The sequence below is a fragment of the Sciurus vulgaris genome (genome assembly GCF_902686455.1).
Source record: "Sciurus vulgaris genome assembly, chromosome: X".
Classification (NCBI taxonomy): domain Eukaryota; kingdom Metazoa; phylum Chordata; class Mammalia; order Rodentia; family Sciuridae; genus Sciurus; species Sciurus vulgaris.
The window spans coordinates 132,603,859-132,624,469 of record NC_136471.1 but is presented as its reverse complement, the minus strand read 5'-3'; the positions used below and the strand labels follow the sequence as shown (position 1 = coordinate 132,624,469).

Here is a 20,611-nt window from a genome sequence, read left to right as displayed (position 1 = left end):
GCATATTTTGAATACAATCCCTTATCTGATATGGATTTTGCAAATACTTTCTCCCAGTCTATGTTTTTTCAGGCTTTTCACAATATCTTTAGCAGACTTTTAAAATTTTCATGAAGTCCAACTTATTGTTTAATTATTTTCTTTCAAGCTTTGGTGTTGTATCTAAAAAGTCATTGCCAATCCAAGATCATCTCGATTTTTCCATGTTGTCTTCTGGGAGTTTTACAGTTTTGCCTTCTACATTAGGTCCGTGGTCAACTTCGAGTTAACTTTTGTGAAATTGTATTGTCTATGTCTAGACTCCCTCTCCCCCTCTCTCCTTCCTTTCTAGTTCTTTCTTTTGCATGTGAATGTTCAGTTGTTCCAGTATCAGTTATTAAAAAGGACAAGTTACCCTTGATCCTTTGTCAAAGAGGTTAGGATATATTTACTGTGGATTCCACTGCCTTTTAATTGAATTTTGTGGGTACTGTTTGGAGTGGGGGGTGTCAATGGTGTTTTAGTGGCATTTCTTGCAAGCAAATTCCTATATTCTGACTTCCTCCAAGGATGGTAACTGTAAAGAATGTTCAGAACACACACACACACACACACACACACACACTCTCACTCTCTTACTCCTCCACATGTGCACCCAGCTCCTTCCCAATTTACTTCATTTCCTTTTTTCCACCCTAGGTACCCACACTTGAAGACATTGCTCAAATCCAACTGAGCACCCATCCAGCATTTCAGAAAGAGGAATTTGGCTGGCAGGGGTTGTGGCTCAGTGATAGAGGCCTTGCCTAGCATATGTGAGGCACTGGGTTCCATCCTCAGCACCACATAAAATAAACAAAATAAAGATATTGTGTCCATCTACAACTAAATAGTATTTTTTTAAAAAAGGAATTTTGGTGATTTTGTAATGAACTTAAGGGGTTCTCTTTTCCTGTTTTACGACTCCCAAAGTCCCTTTGGGGCTCTATGAATCTTTGATAATAGTCCTCGACCTTTTATTAGTTATTTTCCAGTGCCAGGGATGGAACCCAGAGCCTTGGGCGCGCTAGACAAATGCCCTACTGCTGCACCACACCCCCAAACTGCCCTTGGGTTTTAATATCCAATAACCTTTGGGTTTATTGGATATTATCAAACAGGCAAGATGGATTCTGAAAGGTCCCTCTCTGGGTGTAAGTTACAAAATACCGACTGTAAGACCTGGTCAATTGGGCCCTAGTTCGAACGTGAGGATTTCCACCACTTTCCCAAACGTTAAATGATTGGCATCTGCCAAGTCACAGAAACAGGCTCTTTAACCAAGTTCTGTCTGGCATTTCCAAGCAGCTACCGACACGCATGTCCGGGAGGCCAAGGACGGGTTTGGTGTGCGCGGCTACTCCAGAGTGTGCGGTAGCTGAGGGCCGAGTCCCCGTAGAGCCGAGAGCTGTAATGATGTCAACTTGTTATTTACTTTCCAAATCTGAATGACTGAGCAAGGCGAAAGGAGAATCAATCAACCACAATGTGACCCTACAGGCGGAAAAAACGCAGCGCTCCCACCAGCAGGCGGTGGGGGAAGGGAAGCACGTGTAACCGGGACAGGGTTGCATCATGAGCTCGCTCCGGTTTGTCTGTTGCACCCTTGGTTTTTTGATTGCATGTAGCTCAGCCTCAGTCTGCACAAGCCCAGGGAGCCCGGGAGCAACGAAGGGCAGGCTCAAGGGAAGGCCCCACCAAGTCCTTTTGGGGGGTCTTGAATGGCAACTGATACATAATAAGACACAATCTGTTCTGCTGATTCACAATTATGGAGACTGTGTAAGTGTGTGTTTTTTATTGATGTGCTCTAATAATGGTGTAGCAACAGTCGTTTTACATCATTGACGCTTTACAGCAGTTTTTTTGCAGGGTGATTTTTTTAGGTCCGCCTTTTTGATGGAGGACCGGCCCCTTAAAAACTCATCTCGGGTCCCCCCTCCCCCCAACAACCAGAACAACAAATGGTCTAGTGTTCAAGGAGGGAGCAAGTGAGGTTATAGCTTAAATTGCTGAGTGTACTGGGCTCTTAACACGAAGCTCATTATATACCAAAGGGAGGGGCAAACTTATTTAAAAAATATTCACCGAGGCAGACACCAGAGGTGCTGGGGAGGGGGAGCGGATATTTGCTTTAATTGAATTAAGGCCGGGAGTTGAGGGGGAGTCGGCCCCAATGTGAAGTGCAGGAAAGAGCGCCGGGACTCTGGTGCACCAGGGCTGGGCCACATAAGCCATTGCAACATTAAACACTTTGCAAATGCCTGAGGTCTGAGGCCTGGGGGTAGGGGCATGGGCGTGGAGGTCCCAGGGCCCCGGTACCCTCAATCTCCCCTTCCCCGCACCCTAGCTTCTGGCGCCCACCCCGGTATGTCTGGAGTCCCCCCCGCCCGCCATATTTTTGGCTTTCCCCCGGGAGGTGTTTTGCAAAGGTCCAGACTCCTCCTGAGCTCCCACTTTTTGGCGTGGGAAGAGTAGACAATTTTGAGGGAGATGGACCCTCTGGCGGGTCGCAGGGGATTCTGCTGGGGCAGCTGGGCGGCTTCTTTCTGAAGTGGGGGAGGGTAACAGTAACGTGGCCCAGGTCCTCCTCCCCAAACTGGGAACAGCCGGGGTGGCCCCGGTTCCCAGTCCCTCAGTACAGAGTGGAATGGCTGGGTTCGGGCCGGGTGGGGTCTAGGCCCGGGTTCCCCCCAGTCCCGCTGGAGGCCACGGGTGAGGGACAGGGCTGAGAGCAAGGAGGGAGAGGCCTGGGGCTTTCCCCACCCTGGGCGTGGGGTGGTGAGGCAAGTGGAGAACTGCGGGGGGGGTGCAGGTTCCCCCCAAACCCCACCGAGGGACACGGTGGGGGCGCGGATCCCCCTGGGGAGCCGTGGGGGAGGGGCAGGCCTGGAGTCCCCACCGTCCGTGGGGGAGGGGCTGCTGGTTTGGGACCCGGCCCCCCCACCCGGTGCAGGGGAGGGGCGGGCCCGGACGCGGTTCCCCTCCCCCAGCGGAGGGGGAGGGGAAGGGCTGGGGTGCGCCCCCCAGGCCTGGGGGAGGGTCGGGCGGAGGCGACCCGCGACAGTACTCCCGGCCGGGTCGGCGCGCTCGCGGCCGCTCCCCCGAGGTCACTGCCCGTGCCGGTCCCTCCCGCCGTCCCGCCCTCTCCCGCCGCCGCCGCCGCTCCCGCCCCAGCCCCCCCTCCGCGCTCGGGAGCGAGGAGCCGCCAGCGCCCCCGCCCCGCCGCCGCCGCCGCCGCCGCCGCCGCAGCGCCCTCCGGCCGCCATTCGGCACCGAAACTTTCCAGCGCCCGCGCCTCTCGGGGACTCGGCGGCGGCGGGCGGGGGCGGCCCGGGGGCGGCGCGCGGCTGCTCCGGGGCGCCGGGCCCTGGTCGGCCGCGGCACGGCCCGGGCTCGGCGACGGCCGGCCGGAGGGAGGAGAGCGCGGCCGGGCGCGGCGGCGCGGCCACAAGTTGCGCTGCGGGCGGCGAGGTGAGTGCGCGGGGCTCGGCGGCGGGCGCGGGCCGGGGCGGGGGCGCAAACTTCTCGGGCGAGGGGCGCGGCGACCGCCCCGCCGGCGCTCGGCCCGCGACTCGGGCGCCCGCACGCTGCCCCCGCGCCCGGGCTCCCGGGGGGCAGGTCCCCAACTGCGCCCCGGCACGGGGCGGGGGCGCGCTCCCGGGAGGCTGAACAATGCCCGGTGGGGCGCCCCCGGAGTGCGGGCGCCCGGGGCGCGGGCGGAGGCCGGGGGTGCGCCTTTGTTTTGGGAGGGGGAGGCGGCCCGCAAGTTTGGGGAAGCGAAGGGTTTCTGCCCCGGTGCCCCTTTGTCTGCGGCTCCGGGGGTCGGCGGGGCAGCCCGGTGCCGCCGGGGACCGGGGGCCGGGGCGGGATTCCCCGTGGGGGAGGGGAGCCCCATTCATCCCGGGGGCGCTGCCGGCCCTCCCGGAACCGGGTGGGAGCGCGGCGGCGCGCAGAGGAGTGAGTGGCGGGCGAGGCGGCGCGGGCCCCGCGTCTGCTCAGTTTTGGAGGCGCAGAAACTGTCAAGCAAGTCGGGAGCCCCCCCTTCCCTGCCTCCACTCCCGGCCCAAGCACGGGAACCCGACTGGCGGCAACAGGAGTGGAAGAGAGCGTCCTTGGGGGGGCAAGGGTCCGCAGAGCGCGGCCTGGGAAGGGTGTAGACCTGTTGCTCCCGGGCTGAGGGATCGGGTGGTGTCCTCTTGTTTGCAGCCCTCCCAGCTCCCCAGGGGAACCGATCTTAAGGCCGGGGCGGGTGCTCGGAGTGTGTGGGTGGGTACACCTTAGGGAGTTGGTGATCGCCGCGTCTATGACAACTTTGGGTCGCCCGAGGCCCGCCTGCGCTGAGATAGGGCCTGGATAGGGCCTGGACTTCACGTGCGTCGCTAGTGCGCGGTCAGGCTGGGGGTGGGGGTGCCGGGCCCGCTCTTTGCAGGGCCTGGCGTTTTCTTAGCCAACTGCGCTGGAAATTCCGCAAAGTTGAGGTCCGGCGTGTTTCTTTTTGAGTTGGCGATGTTGTGGAGCAAGACCTAGAACACCCCACCCACCCCCGTTGCATGTGCATGCGTTCTGCTTTGCCTTGTCATGTGTGGCTCAGCCTGACTTCAGCATGTTTTCCTTTCCTGACTCGCCGCCGGTTTAACCTGGAAGAGGAGGGGCGGGACTCTGGGAGGGTGAGGGAGATAGGAGGAGGGGAGCGCCCTGCTAAGGCCCTGGCCCTGGAGGCTTCGGGATAGGAAATGGCTCTTGACGATTTTAGGAAAAGTTTACAACTCGTTCCAGGAAAAGACACAATTAAAAAGAAGTAGAAGAGACTGTTGAGTATGGAACTATTAAGATGTTATTACATGACACTTTAAAGAGTATTCTGGTTGCAGAGGAGCTACACTTTGGGGGGAAGCTTCCAGCTGGGTAATTAATTCAAAGATGAAAGTTGGAGCTTATCAACTACTTGATCCACGCATTCCAATGACCCCCGAGACGACTCCAGCCTTTAGTCAAGCACACACCTGTGGGACCGAAATGGGAAATTTTGGGTGTAGTGAGGTCATCTCTCCACCCCACCCAGGTTTTGCTTGCTTGATGGGCTCAGAGGAGAACACTTGACTGTACTGTTTGCAGAGACCAAATGATCACTTTATTGTGTTTGCGCTTAGAGGTGAATGTTTCAAAATCTGCAGGTTTTTATCAATTATATCAATACCACTGATTGTACACAACATGATCTTAGAACATAACTTTCCCTTTTCAGGTTGATGGACAAGTTTTATTCAAAAGCGTGTGAAGTTGCTGCTGGATGCTAGGTACTCTGCTAGGCCCCAGGGAGAGCTGCCATTTGTGGCTGTTGGGAATGGGAGTGGGTGGGCGCTGCCAGGATCCTCAGGTGCTGGCTCTTCTGGTCCTTTTTTTGAGGGTTCCATGAGTCCAAGAATCACGAACATCCTTTGCGTTTCATGCACAGATTTCTAAACCTGCAGACCTTCATACTGCTACTGAAAGTGTTGCATGGACTGAATCTGGGTACTGTGTGGTGGTCTGGGGCTCTGGAGTTGTACTGAGTTCTACTTGTATCTAGCAAGTTTAGTGTTCTAAGGCTGTGTGATGGCTCATGAATCTGCCTTCCTGCGCTGTTAGGAAAGTTCTACCAGCCCTGGGGCCAAAAGAGTGCTGAATAGAAGCCCTGAGTTTGTCCTTGTCATGACTGGTAATGTCAGCATGTGGATTATTTCCACTTGGCCTGAACTCTTGACAGGACCCACCATGCTGACTGATTGTTTGACCTTGAACTTTTACAGCTTCCTGGAGCATCGTTTTCTAAGTGTGAAAATGTGAAGGACTACCAACAGAGTGGTCCTCTCTGGGTAATGCAAGGACCCAAAGAGAATGCATATGCTAAGTTTTTGAAAGTATAAAGCCTCTTGCAAATTTTGTTCTTGCGTAAATGGAACAAGTGTCCTTACATAACTCCAGTGCCCTGAACTGAGGATTTTACAGGCACTTGGCTCTCTGTGGATAGCAATTATTGTTTCCATTCTGCAGCTGAAGACACTAACCCTTACAGACATTAAGTAACATGCTCACACATAGCTGAGGGGGAGGGAAGATTGGGTGGTTCCCCAAACCCAACTTTGAAACTTGGTGTTACTTTGCCTTCCTGTCTAGTGTGGATTTTCATAGTGGCAGACAAAAATTTATGAATTACACACATGCACGGATGAGTGTGAGAATTTGTACTGAGCATGTGGATGGAAATCTGTGTGTACACTCAGACACATCTCCACACAGTCGTGGGGCCAGGATTACTTCCTTCTACAGCCATGCCGTATTGGATGTTAGCCACTGGGCCACGCGTGTATTCAGATTTACCTTAACTGAAAATAAGTCCGTGGTTTGCACTGAGTGTATTTCATGTACTCAGTAGCATGTGGCAAGGACCACTGACCAAATGCAGCGGTGCAGATGCTCTGTAGGAGGTACTGCCCTGGACTTAATGCAGCCAGTGAACCTTAAAGAAAGGGGGAGGGGGTGTACTTCTTGGATGGGGGGGGAGAGGCCATTCTAGTTTAAATAAATATTTATTTGAATTTTAAAAAGAAACCCATTTCTTAACCTGAAATTAATAGCTTTAGTTTTATTGGGGTGCATAGGGTCAGCTTCCAGTTGGAAACCCAGAATTCAAACTCGAAGCCCCCCAGTGAGCTTAACTTTGGGCACGGTGTATTGCTGCCCTGGCGTTCCCCATCTGAAACAAGGCCCTGCCAGTTCCCACACTATCCTGCCTGAGTGGATGGCAGGGAACATGCCTCATGGTGTAGCTGGAAGGCTCTTGTGGTTGGTGAGGGCCCTGTGCAGGGTGACTGGGTGCTGAAGTGTATTTGACATTTTCAGATTCTTGCTGGCTCTGGGTACCTGGGGCTCCCCTAGATACTCAGATTCAGGAGGGGATGGAGGGAGCCCAGATTGAGGCTGAATCTCTTGAGGCTGAACTCTTCCCTACTAAAAGGCTGGTGTAAAGGAATCCTTCCACCAAAGTGAGCCTTTGCAAGAGTCAGAATTATTTAAGACACAATACAACAAACCAAAAGAAGAAACTCAATCGTAGCTGTTGGTCATTTTCCTGCATGCTGGGCCTTGGCACCAGTGTTGGTTTTGGTTGCTCATCCGATCTGTCCTTTGTGCATTTTTTATGGCTGTGGGTTAGCAATTTCATTTGTAAACGAAGATGGGGGAAGAAACCTAACTTGGTGTCTGTCAGAGATGTCCCCTCTGGATACTGCCCTGCCTCCGTCTGCCTGTGCCCCTGTTTCTCATGGGGACTCTGGTGTCAGGACTTCCAAACCCGGGATGTCCACGGCTCTCTTCTGGTGGAGGTAACAAGGGTCCCTCTTGAGGGCAGCCAGGCTTAGAAGAAACGCCTGCAGGGGGACCTGAATGTCTCTGTTCAGATCCCCTCTCCATTACCTGTTGGGTAGCAGAGCCCCTCAATCAAACCCTGGGGCTCTCCCTCCCCATTTCCCACCCAGGTGTCAGTATCCCACAGCAGGCTTGTCATGGACCTCGGGCCTAGATGATCCTAGATGACCACGGGTCTCTGCTGCGTGAAGCAGGACCCTCCTGCCGTGGTTTCCTGACTACCTCGCATTTGCTCATTTCCCTCTATTTAAAAAAATCCACTACATGCAGTAAATTGTTAATCTTTCACCAGCAATTATGTTTAAAACATAGTTCCAATCAGGAAGCAAGTCTCAAGTCATTTTGTAAACACAATTTTTTTTAAACACTGGAAAGATAAATTTTTTCTTTTTTTTCCATGACTATTTTTAGCATGAAGGAAATAACTGGCCTCCTAACCCGGGACTGGAGGCAGAGTTTCCCCTCCGGTCTTGCCCCCTTCACCCTTCCCCTCCTTTCTGCCTTCACTGCGGGGCTTGCACACGTGGACCAGGCCGGCCACATCAGCACCGATGGGTCTCCAGAACCAGAGTCAAAGCGGGATGTGGGAAGGGACTGGAAAGTTGACATGTTCAGAGAGTCAGCGGGAACTTGTGTCTGAGAACAGGAGTGGACAGTCTCGGGGGAGACGTAGCCCTGAAGGAATCTGCTGGCCAGGCTGCTGCTTGGCCAGCAGGCCCGGCCTCCTCTTAGGGTGGATGCGGTCCTGGCGCTGGCAGCCTCCCACGTGGCCTCTGTGCCTTCAGATGTTCACGGAGGAGCCCGGCGTGCTGGAAGTGAATGGGAAGCCGTTAAGGAACAGAATTTGAACAAAGTTAAAACAGGACAGAATATGGTATTTTTAAACCCAGGAAGTTGGGTACCGTTTCATTTGCATTCACGTTCTTAAGTTTGTTCCTGGCCAGTGAGCAAGGAGAGATCAGGATGTGGGGTGTATGTTCAAGGAAGAGGGAAGATCTTAAGGAGGAGCAGGAGGAGAGGAGGCTGTTGGGTATGGTGTTTGCCCAGCCTTGAGCTCTGGAATTTGCACTCAGTGAGCCCTCTCAGGCAGGCAGCTTTGCCCCCACCGCCAGGCTGCATGGGCACTGTGTGGAGAGATTGTGTGTTGTCACAGTGCGGAAGGGCAAGGCATGCCCGTAGTGGATCTGGGGATACCTGTGCTATGGTCCCATAGAGTTCCATGGAATGAAAACTTGATCCCTAGTGTGATGTATTGAGAAGTGGCACCTTTAACAGGTGGGACAGAGTGCAAGGTAATTAGGTTGGACGGCATCCATCACCTTTGGAAGGATTCATGCTCACCTGGTGGAATGAGTGAGTTCTGGAGAGAGATCAAGTTGTTCTGAAAGAGCAAGCATAGTCCTAAATCTCTCTGACTTCCTGTATAGCCATGTGATCTCTCTCTCTCGGACACCCTCCCACCCTGCTGCCCCAATCCACCATTGTGTTGTGACGTAGCCACAAGGCCAGGCAGAAGACTGGCAGCATGCCCTGGAACTTGCAGAACTGTGAGCTAAGTAAACCTTTGTATTTTATAAAGTACACAGCCTCGGGTATTTTGTTATAGCAACAGAAAATGGACTAATCCTATAGTGGTGGGCACAGGACAGCCCCCAGTAAGGAGGAAGATTCAACCTTCAATGTTAAGAGTACCAAGGAGTAGAAACCCTGAATTATATAATCAATTGTACAAATCTGTTGTGGTCAAGGTTCTGTGGGGGAGGAGGATGCCAAAGGGGAAAATATGTTTATCAAGTTCTGCGGTTCTCAAGGTATACAAGTATGGGGGTGTGTATTAGGAAACAAGTCACAATAGGTGCTGATACAATGAGAGTTTCAGGTGCTTGCAAGTCAGGAAAGGGAAGAGGTCAGAGCTGGGCTTTGAAGAACGCTTCATTAGAAATTGTGCCAGTGGGCGTAGGGGGAGGGGCTGTTTGTGCCCGGGCACAATACGTTCGAGCAGCACATTCGCGTGCACGGTTCCCAGCTCACCTTTGGTTTGACTGACATCATCTTAGATTGGCAAGGTCTGCTTGGTACTTTGGGTACTGATGAGGGAAAACCCCAGCCAGCTCCCCTCTGATGTTTACGCAGACCCACTCTGTGCCCGGCAAAACGAGGGTCACCCTGCAGTCTCACCTAGCACAGGGTGACCGAGAAGCCTCAGAGGGTGCAGGTAGGCGGTTGTCTGGAGTTCGTGCTGCTTGCGGGACTCTGGGTGTTGCTTCTGCCTGTGTCCTTTTCTACGCCTGGTGGGTGGTTGAGTGAGCAGCTGTTGGGCAGCTGGGGTGACCCGTTTTTACTTATGGAGCTCTCTTAGGACTCTGCATAGGAAAGTGTGTCCAGAGTGGGCTTCTGCCATGGGCCCGGTCATCCCGGGACGGCCCCCAAGTCCAAGTGAGCCCCAAGCCTGGTCAAGGGATTCTGCACTTCTGCTGGATGGGTGACCGGTGACATGAGGGAAAGTGGTTTGCAGCCAGACGTGCTGACGGCATCTGTGGGCAAACCTGTGAACTCTTCTCTAGGGCTGGTTTTCTTACTGAGAGGGAGCGGGGAGGGAGGGGCAGCGGGGGAGGGGGAAGGGCGGAAAGTCAGTCCTCAGGATTCTTGTGTTAGAGGAGGTGGAATTAGCCTGTATGCTTGGAGCACAACCTGCTTATGTTCCCCTCTATTCCTGAGTCCAGGAGTTGGGTCTGGAATTTTACCTTCATCAGTTAGGATGGTCTGTAGCCATTCGCTGTATCTTCTTTTTGTTGTTTGTTTGGTACTGGGGATTGAACCCAGGAGTGCTTGACCACTGAGCCACATCCCCAGCCCTTTTTGTATTGTAGATTCAGAGACAGGACTTCCCTAAGTTGCTGAGGCTGGCTTTGAGCTCATGAGCCTCAGCCTCAGCCTCCTGAGCCGCTGGGGTGACAGCCGTGTACCACTGAGCCTGGTTGCTTTATCTTTTTCCTTCCCCCTGTGAGGTTCCAGGGCTAGTCGTCTGTTTAGAAGTATAGGTGAGCATGCGTATGTGATTATGGTATGTGTATGTAACTTTGGTAGTTACTGTCTGGTAAAATCCACACCTTTTCTTTTGGGCTGATCATTTTGTTGAGTTTTGACATAGGCATAGGTTTTGAGGACCATTCCAACCCCCCAAAGACCGTATCATTTCTTGCCGGTCATCCGTTCTGCAGGGTACCTGCACTTTTATGAAATGGCCATGGGGAATCCCCCACTCTTCCAAGTTTCCTCGTCCCTTCTCTTGAGGACACTCACTTTCTGCTTTAGCACTCTGTGGCCAAACTGCTTTCCCCGGAAAGGGGAGCTTTGAGCCCTGGGTGTGCTCCAAAGCAAGCTGAAGACAGCTGGCCACTGCTCACCGTGTGCGAGAAACGGGTGAAAGCGCAGGTGTTTAGCTGGGCTGCCGAATGCAGACCCCTCTTTTCCTGGACTTCATCCTTGCCGCGGTTGACCGAGAGGGGACATCTTTGTATGCAGTTTCGAAGTCTGGTACTCAGGTCTTCAGAGACAGTTCTTATGTATACACAGTGTATCAGAAGGTCAGAGTTATGGCTTTTGAAAACAGGACACAGGGACAGTGACAAGCTTGAAGTCTTCCCAATAGGTTAATCCTGTGAACATAAACCAGACCAAAGATACCGAGTTGGTTTTGAGTTCATTTGTCAGAGAAATAAAATGAATCCCTGTGCCTGGTGCTAGTTGTGAACCTGCATGTGGACCCTCATCTCGCTTTCCTTGATCTCATGAGAGATGGCCTGTTTTCTGGAAGGATCCTTGTCCTGACATTTTGGGAACTGAGGTCTTGCTGTGGTGGCCTGCCTGGTTGTATGAAGTCACGTAACCAGTGTGTATCTTCCTGTGCAGAGAGGAGGGGTTGGGTGAGCTCTTCTCAGGTGTTCCCTGTCTTCCTAAGGTGTGACGATTTTACCATGGGTGAGGGACATCACTTAAATGTTAGGCACACCATTTTTTAAAAAATTCTGGCCAAAAATGAATGTTATGGTTTGGATGTGAGGCGTCCCCCAAAAGCTCACGTGAGAAGGTTCAGAGGAGAAATGATTGGGTTATGAGACCCTTAACCTAATCGGTGCACTAATCACCTACCTGGTGGGAGATTAACTGAGTGTAACTGGAGGCAGGTGGGGTGTGGCTGGAGGAGGTGGGCATTGGGGGGTCTTCATCTTGTATCTGGAGAGTGGAGACCTCTCTCTGCTTCCGGGTCACCATGTGAGCTGTTCCCCTCTGCCAGTCTTCTGAGCCCTGAGGAATGGAGCTGGCTGTCTATGGACTGAGACCTCTGAAACCATGAGCCCCCAAATAAACTTTTACTCCTCCTAAACTGTTCTGGTTGGGACTTCAGTTGCAGCAGCAAAAAAGCTGATTTAAATGATGATGCTCTTCTGTTAACAAAATGTTGAGATAACGGACAGTTATTTGTGTTCTGTGCCTAGATGATCTCTTCCCCTATGGTTAAAATGAGCATTATTTTGGTTAACATTGGTGAGTTATTTATTGTGGCTTTTAAAAAAAAAAAAAAAAAGTAGACTCCTTGGGCTCTTGGATGCTTCTGAGTAATTCTTGTGAGGGTTGCAGTGTTACCAGTCTTAGGAGACTGTAAAATAAGCCCCGATGATGCTGGGGGCGAAATTCATGGTGTTGCTTGTTGACCAGGGTGTCTGTCTCGAGTTCCGGCCGTTTTTCCAGTCATGCTGGATGTAGCTGGAATGCCTAGAAGAAAACACGAACATTTCTTCACTTGCTTCCTTTGAGCCAGGAACCTGCCCTGTTAGCTGACACTGACCAGTCCCCTCTCTGGAACCCTCGCCAGGCCACCAGCTCCTGCTCCCCAGCCACCCTGCTTTCCCAGCTCTCCAGGAGGCTGAGAACCAGATTCCCAACACCATCAGTTTTGTTGGAGCAAGAGTAGGAGGACACTGTTCCCCTTTCAGACAACCTGTCTCTTGACTGCTGCAAGTTTGCCTGTGGTCATGGGCTTGAGCATCTGCAGATGTGGGTGCTCTTCAATCCTGCAAATATTTCTGCTTAAATTTCCTGGTGGAAATTTAGACCGAAAGAGCTTACTGTGTGTGCATGTGCCATTTTATTTCCTTACATCCTTAATAACAGATACTTGAACGTGGCGAGACCACATGAACTCACTTGAAGAACTGGAGGGAGCTCTGCATGCCTGTGGCTAGTTTTCAGTGCTTCTAGGGTGATTCTGGGTCCTAGCTGGTCTGCTGTGTGCCTTCTGTGAACTGACATCTTGACTTCCATTTGAAGATGGGAAATGAAGTTGAGCGATGTCTGTCCCCAAAGCCATGTGATGCGGAAATCTATACTGCCCTATGCAAGCAGAATTCCCAGGATCCATAAAAGCCCAGGTGGCTTTGTAGTTACAGATTATACTTCTGGAAGCTGCAAGAGAAGGAGAGAATTCATGTTCCCACCCTTTTGTTTATTTGGGGAATGAATTAAACTTGGGTCTTCGCCATGAATTCTTTTTCCCAGAATCTTATCAGACATTTTTTTTTTTTTTTGGTAGTGTTGGGTAATTGAACCCTGGGCCTCAGGCATGCTTGGCAGGCCCTCTACCACTGAATCACATCCTCAAGCCCCTTATCAGGGTCCTTAATCCCAGGCAGGTGTAAGGCCAATTTCATATTGGTAACTCAAGAATCCAAAACTAAAAACTTATTTTTTTTTCCTTTGCAGTACTAAGCATTGAAATCAGGGGTGCTGTATCACTAAGCTACATGCCCAGGCCTACCTTTTTATTCTTTTTTCTCTTTTTGTATTTTTAAAATTTGAGACAGGATTTCCATAAGTCTTGGAAGCTGACCTTCAACTTGAATCCTCCTGCCTCAGCCTCCCAAGTAGCTGGGATTACAGACATGTATCACTGTGCTCAGATTTAATTCCTAATATGATTATGAAAAAACTACCACCTTAGGTTTTGTTGCTAAGATATGCTGCTGATTCACTATGCCAATTTTCAGCCGTGTCCCACAATCTGTATTCTAATATCTCAGAAACTCTAGCCAGAAACAGTGACCTTGGAGGTGTATCCAGCTCTGAAGTTTTTGAAAATGGGAGCCAATTATCCTCATGTTCTGTGCAGGACAGAAATGCCTGTACCCCAGATGAGGACCAGGTGAGAAGCCCATGGGAGTCAGTCCCCCCCCCCCCCCCCCCATTGGGAACTGATGAATTTCAGGGGGCTGGCATTGCGTTTGCTTTAAAGCAGTGGTCTCCACTTTGGGGGAAGGAGGAGGGGATAGAAATGACTCCTTGCAGGTTTTAGATTTCAGAGCCGCCCAGGCGAGTTTCATGCCCTCTGGCAGATGCACCGCAAGGTTTACTGGAGTGCAGGAAGAAACCATGAAAAGGTCCATTAAAAAAGTTTAATGCTTTGTCTACTAATTTTAGTCTGTGAAAAATGCATGGACCGGACCAGGCAAGTATTGGATGGAGTTCATAAATACATTACGATTGGGGGCACAGGAGGGGTGCTTCTTCAACTGATAGGGGTGTGCACTGAACTAATGTTTAGGGAATGTTGACTTAGGGCCCAGACACCGGGGCAATGGGACAGCTCAGATCTGCTTGCGGGTGGGAGACACACTGTGGTACTCCCCATCCCCTCTGACTTCGGGCGCCAAAGGGGTGTGTGTGTGTGTGTTTTGCACACAAGCCAAGTGACTTTGAGGTCTCCCGGTTTAAGGTTTAGACATGGTCTGGAAGAATAAAGAGTAGGGATTTTACTTGGGGAAGAGAACATTCAAAGACAGGGTGTACCCTGCACATTTTGGATCGAGTGGGTTTTGCTTTATTGTTTTTAAAGCTGAAAAAATATTTGAGCAGTCAATGCCGGTGTCTGGTTGCAGGTGTCTGAGGAAACCTTGCAGCGGGGCTGAGCTTTAGAAGCATTTCTGATTCTGTAGTGTTTTCATAATGACCTCATTGTGTTTATAAATCAGCCGCTTTTCTTGACGGATGCCCCCAGGGCTCTGGAGAGTTAGGCATTTTGTGGAAGAAGTGGCTCAAACTTTAAAAGGAAGCAGCTGGAGACAGTGCCGGAATTGGGTGGCGATGGAAGTCCTTGGGTGCCTTAAATCTGACTGTTTTTATCTGTTGTTTTGTTTTTCTCCCCCACAAACGTGTTTCATCCGTCTCTGTTGTCAGCTTTGTGTGTGTGTGTTTTACATCAGAGTTTCGGGTAAACGGTAATCTCATTTTAGTCGAGGCTGCATGACTGGTGTTGCAGAGTGAGCACGCAGCATGGTGAACTTGGCTTTTCCGACGCACCACGTGGGCTGTGGAGGTGAGAGGGAGCTCTCCTCTGTTGGAGAACGGCTGCAGGTTCCCTTTTCAGAAATCTCTGAATAGCCACCTCAGGAGGCTGTGGGATTTCCAGGCCTGGTTTCTTGTTTATTTAACTTGAAAGGATTGATATATGAGCTTCGTTCAGTCTGTGTGCGGAGTGGGTCTAGTTTTTGCTGTATGTGTCTTGCCCTTTGCAGATATTGAATTTGCAGTGTAACTTTGTGTCTAAAGGATGCTGACGGAGCTTTGCAGTGCAGGGAAGAGTGCTTGCTTGCAGGTTTCTACCTACTGAGAGCACTCCTCATGCCAGACGTCACTAACGCATCTCCTGATCTGTGCAGACATTTGTCCTTTGGCAAACGGAAGTATTTATCTCTACTTAAGAAAGCATTGCTTCTCTTTATAGTAATATTCAGAGGGCATCCAGTGCAAGGAGAGAGGAGAAACAGTGGGATTTTTTTTTTTTTAACTACCTGGATCTGTGCCCCGTCTGAGCTCTCCAGAGATCGTTTAAGCTCCTCTCACACGATCAGTTATAAGCAAGTGTAGAGCAGGTGCAGAGAACATTTGGCAATGAACTGCCTGTGCCCTACTGCCCAGCCCTGGAGGAGGAGAGAGAGCTTGCCCAGGGTGCTTTGCAACAGCCAGCAGCTTGGAGCTGCAGTCCACCTGGCAGACGGGGTGGCCGTAGCACTGGGGGCTTCAGCTCAGACCCGGATCCTCTTTTCTTTGCTAAGGGACAGCACTGGTCATTGTGCACTTATCTGCCAGCCAGACTACTCGGTGTACACTTCCTGGAAGGCCACACCTGAACGACTGAGTTTCCTAAGTGCTCTGGGGATGCACTTTGCAGGGCGGGTATCTCCCTAGGATTTCTGGGAGTTTGAGGCTGGGCATGCGGAGCTGGAATACAGGAGAACAGTCAGACCAAATGGGAGAAGCCGCTGGGACATGAAGTCTGAGAACAGCCACCTTAGAGAATATAGAAACAAACCGGCGTGGAGCGTTGTCGGGGACCATCCCCATCGGACACCAAGGAGGCCAGTTAGAAGCTGAGGTTGAGAAAATGAGCTGTCTTCGTTTTTCCTCGGAAATAAAAATCAAATCAATTTTAGTTCAAATAATTGTATGTGAAGCTTTATAATTGGAAATCTGAAGCTAGCAAAATTATATAACCCTAGTTAATTACATTAGTGTACTCAAACTAAATATAGAATGAGATTAGCTCATGGAAACATTTCATTTTTATCCCGTCAGTAAGCTCCTAGACACCCAGAGTTAGCTGGTTCTTGTTTCTCTTTGCAGTTGCTGGTGGTGGAACCCCAGGGCCTAACACTTGCTGCCCAGTTAGCTACCTTCTAGTTACATTTTGTAATTTTTTGAACATTCACAAGTGTTCAAGAAAGTTAGTTGAAATAAGAGACTGTTTAATTATTTCCTGATTCGGGTGCAGGTACAAATGGCAGGATAGATTGTCCTTCCTGAATTTTACATTCTTTGCATTCTCTGCATGGCAGGATGAAGGGCATGTGTCTGGTGTCCAGGGTGGCGCCTGCTTTAAGGGGAGACTGGGCTCTTCGTGGTTTGCTCTCTAAAAGTCAGTGTTCACCTTCTCTAATTTCGTGTTGTGTTGGCTCTTCCATTCCACCTTCTATATTTGGACAACAAATGTCTTCTGGATGGTTTTCTGGTGGCACCCATGTTCAGAGTGGAATTTCTGCCTCCTGGCCAGGGGAGGGGGTTGGGCATTTGTTAGCGTTTGTCTTGTGGAGTTGAATGGATACATTTTGGATTGAGGTTGTGCTTGTTTCCTTTGCCAGCTGTGTGTTACTTTGTTTCATCTGGGTTAAGGGAATGTTTGGTTTGCTTTCTAGTTGGGGAGACTCTCCCTGAATGTTTCATTCCATAGAACTCTTTTTTCTTTTCTTTTCTGGTCCTGGGCATGGAACCCAGCACCTGGAGCCCACCGAGCTACAGGTGGAACTTCTCTCCTACAGTGTTGTCCCAGTATAAATAAGGTGCCATTGTACCACCTAGTTTAAGTGAATGCTAGCGTGTAGTACAATTACACATTGTGTAGACCCACCATAACCCAGCTCTACATCATTTTAATTCCCCGTCAATCTGCACCCTGCCCCCACCTTCAGCCACAGGCAACCCCTACTCTCCCATCTCTGTGGATTTCCCTTTTCCTGGTATTTTAGAGCCATGTTTCCAAGGAGGAGTATCTGTGTGGTGGAGCTTTCTGGCTGGTGAGTCTGGACTTACTCCCTTTCCACTGCCCAGGAGAGGGATAGGTGGGAGGGGTGGCGGGAGGGCCAGTGCCGCGGGCCCCAGCCTGTCTCCTCATCTGATGAGTCAGGATAATGATGCGTTTGTTGCGGGTCCTAGCGGTGGGCCATGTGGCACCCGGATGGAGCTCACTGTCCACTTTGGGGTGCCCGACGGGAAATGGTGCATCCCAGGCCCCCAGCGGGCAGGTGGGGAGACCTGCTAAGGGGGGGGGGGCTAGCTTGAGAAGGGTGGACCGTGCCTGGACATCTGAGAATTGCCAAGGCCAACATCCCGGTTCCTCTGTGCCTTTCAGGGCTCGGCCTGAGCCTGCGTGGGAAGCGGGGCTTGGCCCAGGAGGAGGGCAGCTCACCTGAGCTCTGCTGGGAGCACTTTACTCCCGGGGAATGTTTGTGGTTGTTACCAAGGAGGAAAGGGTGTTTCTGGAATCTGGTAGAGGCCAGAGAGGGTGTCTGTTCTTCAGTGCAGAGATGGTCCCCTGCCCCTAATCCAGAGTTATCCAGCCCCCAAAGGTCGCTGGTGCCAGGGTGGGGAAACCCTGCCTTGGTAACTTGAAATTGCCAGGTAGTTTCAAGAGAGGCCCCTGGGGCCTCTGTAAAGGCTTTTTGAAGTGGAAGGACTAAAAATCCCGTCAGGCTCACAAAAGAAGTACTAGCACTTTCCATCTGCAGGCAGGCCGGGGAAGTGGGCTATTTTTCTAACGCAAAGGATAAACAAGACTTTGGAGCTCACTTTTGAGGGGGAAGAGTGACTTCGGAACCTTTTAGAAGCACTCCTTCTCATGGGCTTTTGTCTGGGGAGCCTGTGTGTCTCTTCCTGGACGTCTGGGTCCCTGCACCTGCCTCCTCCTTCCCTTTGGCCTCCAGCCATAGCTGACCTCTTCCTGTGGCCTTTCTCCCTTATGGGCCTCCTAGATGGGCCTCCTGGACTTGCCTTTCCCTCCAAAATACAGATCTGCCCACTGGTCTGCTTTCTTTTGCCAGTCCCTACACTGATGCCTTTTTCCCTAAGGGAATACCTGATTATATGCTAATTTCAAAGAATCCAGCAAAGCCCAGTGAATCCCTTCTTCCCACTCTGGCTGAGAAATCAGGATGCCCAGTCGAGGAGTGCAGCAGTGTAGATCATTTGCTGGCCTTTTGCCTGTCCACTATCAAATGCGCAGTCTTGTGTTTTTATCGATGTGGAATCACATTGTACTTGTTAATCTCCCTCGGCTTGCCCTCTTTATTGAGGTAAAATTGAAATACAGTAAAGTAGGCACAGAGTGCAGTTTAACTTCTCACATATGCCTAAGTACACGTGCAGGCTTGTGAAACCTGCACCACAATCGAGTTCACAAATATTCCATCGCTTCCCGAAGTTTCCTTGCTGTTTTGGAATCTCTCTGCCTCCCTACATCCATGCCCCCAGGCAGCCAGCCATGGGCTTTCTGTCCCTCTAGGTTACTGCCCTTTTCTGGAGTTCTGGTCTGCTGAAGTCCCTTGCTTTGTGTTCACTGTCCTGCCTGGCTTCTTTCACTCAGCAGGATGATTTGGGCGCTTCCAATGTCTTGTGTGCCATTCATTTATTTGATGCTGCACTGCTGAGTGGGATTCTGTTGTCTGGAGGCAATGAAATTTGGATATCCATTTGCTAGTTGTTGGATATTTGGGTTGCTTTCATTTTTTTTTTAATATGGATAATGCTGCTGTCTATCTTTATTTGGCTCAAACTTTATCACATATCAAGAACCATCCAGAGAGCTTGTTAAGACAGAGGGCCAGGTCCCATGCCCCAAATCTCTGATTGAACAAGTCTGGGGTGCTGGGCCCGAGCCTGCCTTTCTGATAGCTCCCCAGCTGCTGGTCCGCTGCCTTCCAGGAAGTCCTGAAAGTTACGGTAGTGACTCCTTTGTCGGTTGTTGCAAACTTTTCTCCTCCAGACTGCTCCTGGTCTTAGGCTGTTGCCTTGGCTTGAGTGACCCAGCGTCCCATTTTTGTGGGTGTGGTTGAGTGGATCTTTCTTTGGGGCTTCTGAGTTTGGCTTCCTGATGGCCACAGGCTGATAACTGGGAATGACTCGGGTTGGTGGGTCAGGGTGCCCATGTTGCCAGGGTGCCCTCCCCACCTTCCCCTCCAATGGCACCTGCCCTCCCTGGGCCTGACTCTGCCCGCTCTCTGCCGCCGGCCGCTCCCCGCCCCCCCTTCCTCTGCGCTGAGAGCCTCTTCCCGAGTTTGCTCCTGGCCCTGGGTCTCCGCGTGGGCTCCTGAGCTGGTCCTGGCCCTGCCGCCGGCCCGTCTTCCTGTCTTGCTGCTGACCTCAGCTGGCTCAGGCCAGCGTCTTTGCTCAGGAGACGCCGCCGAGGTCTGCTGCCTGCGCAGCTCATCTCCGTGGGACAACACTCCTGGGGACCTTCTCGCCATGGCCTGACACTCCTGCTGCTCCTGCCCCGCTTCCTGTGCGTTTCCTAGAACTCGGGGCTCGGGATATGTGGACGTCTGTGCTGGCTCCTTTCACTTAGCATTTCTGACGTTCATCCGTGTCACGGCTCATTGCTTATCGAGCGTTTTGTCAACGAGTGGGCAGAGGCGGGAGCGTGTGCGGTGGATGCCATGGCCGAGTCAGCCGACTGCCGTGGCTACCCGGAAAGGGAGACTCCTTCCCGCACTCCCGACCGCTCCGCTGCAGCCTGGCACCAGCAGTCATCTTCTCCCTGTTCCCCCAACTTCCTGGGCCTAAAGGTCGCCTTGAAAACAGTCAAGTCAAGCACCTGCTGACCTCTCTCTCGTGGGACATGTTTTTCGGGTGGAGTGTTAGGTGGGCCTTTCTGGCTCTGAGATTTAGGAACCTCCACTTTCCCCAGGGGGTTGTGGGACCTTCCTTTCAAGTCTGAGGGGTGGGACTCTCCAGCAGCATGTGTGTGGTCCGGGCAAGGGTCTCCTGCAGCCCCAGCCCTGACTGACTGAGCTCTTGTCTGTGACCAGAGTTTCTGCTGCGGGTTGGGTTGTGGAACGTGGAGGCTGATTTTCCTCTTGCAGTGCTGGGGATGGAACCGGGGGCCTCATTCATGCTGGGCAAGCGCTCTGCCACTGAACTACACCCCCAGTCCTTTTTATTTTCTGAGACAGGGTGTCCCTGAGTTGTCCAACACACTGCCCTCTAACTTGGGATCCTCCTGCCTCAGCCTCCCGAGTCGCTGGGAGTTGCTGGATTGCAGGTGTGTGGCACCTCACCTGCACTTGGGTGACTTTTCATCTTTGCTGTGCACTATATTACTTCTTTAGGTTTTATTAATTTTTTAAAACGATTGCTTAGTTTAATAAAGGAACCTTTTATTTGGTGTGCAAAAAACTTGTGTTTTAATAAGAGATTTCATTAGGAGCTGAACATTTTTTATTTCCTCTCCAAGAGGCCTCTTGCCAAGTTAGTCTTTTGCGCTTGCATTTTCCTGGATTGTAAATTCTTAACTGTTTTTTTTCCCCAAGATTGTAAATTCTTTTTCTCTCTCCCTTTTTTTTTTTTGGCATTACTAGGA

General features: G+C 51.4%; 1 protein-coding gene across 3 annotated transcripts in view; it reads left to right on the top strand.

Moving 5' to 3' along the window:
* Nucleotides 1–3,340: 3,340 nt before the first annotated feature.
* TBL1X (transducin beta like 1 X-linked) overlaps nt 3,341–20,611 on the top strand; it is a 187,039-nt gene continuing 169,768 nt past the window's right edge. For 2 of the 3 annotated variants that reach the window (XM_079123187.1, XM_079123189.1), the window contains exon 1: nt 3,342–3,492. The gene's annotated coding sequence lies outside the window, so the exon portion shown is untranslated. Of the gene's footprint in view, nt 3,493–20,611 lie in introns of all 3 variants that reach the window. The other variant, XM_079123190.1, reaches the window with a different exon arrangement.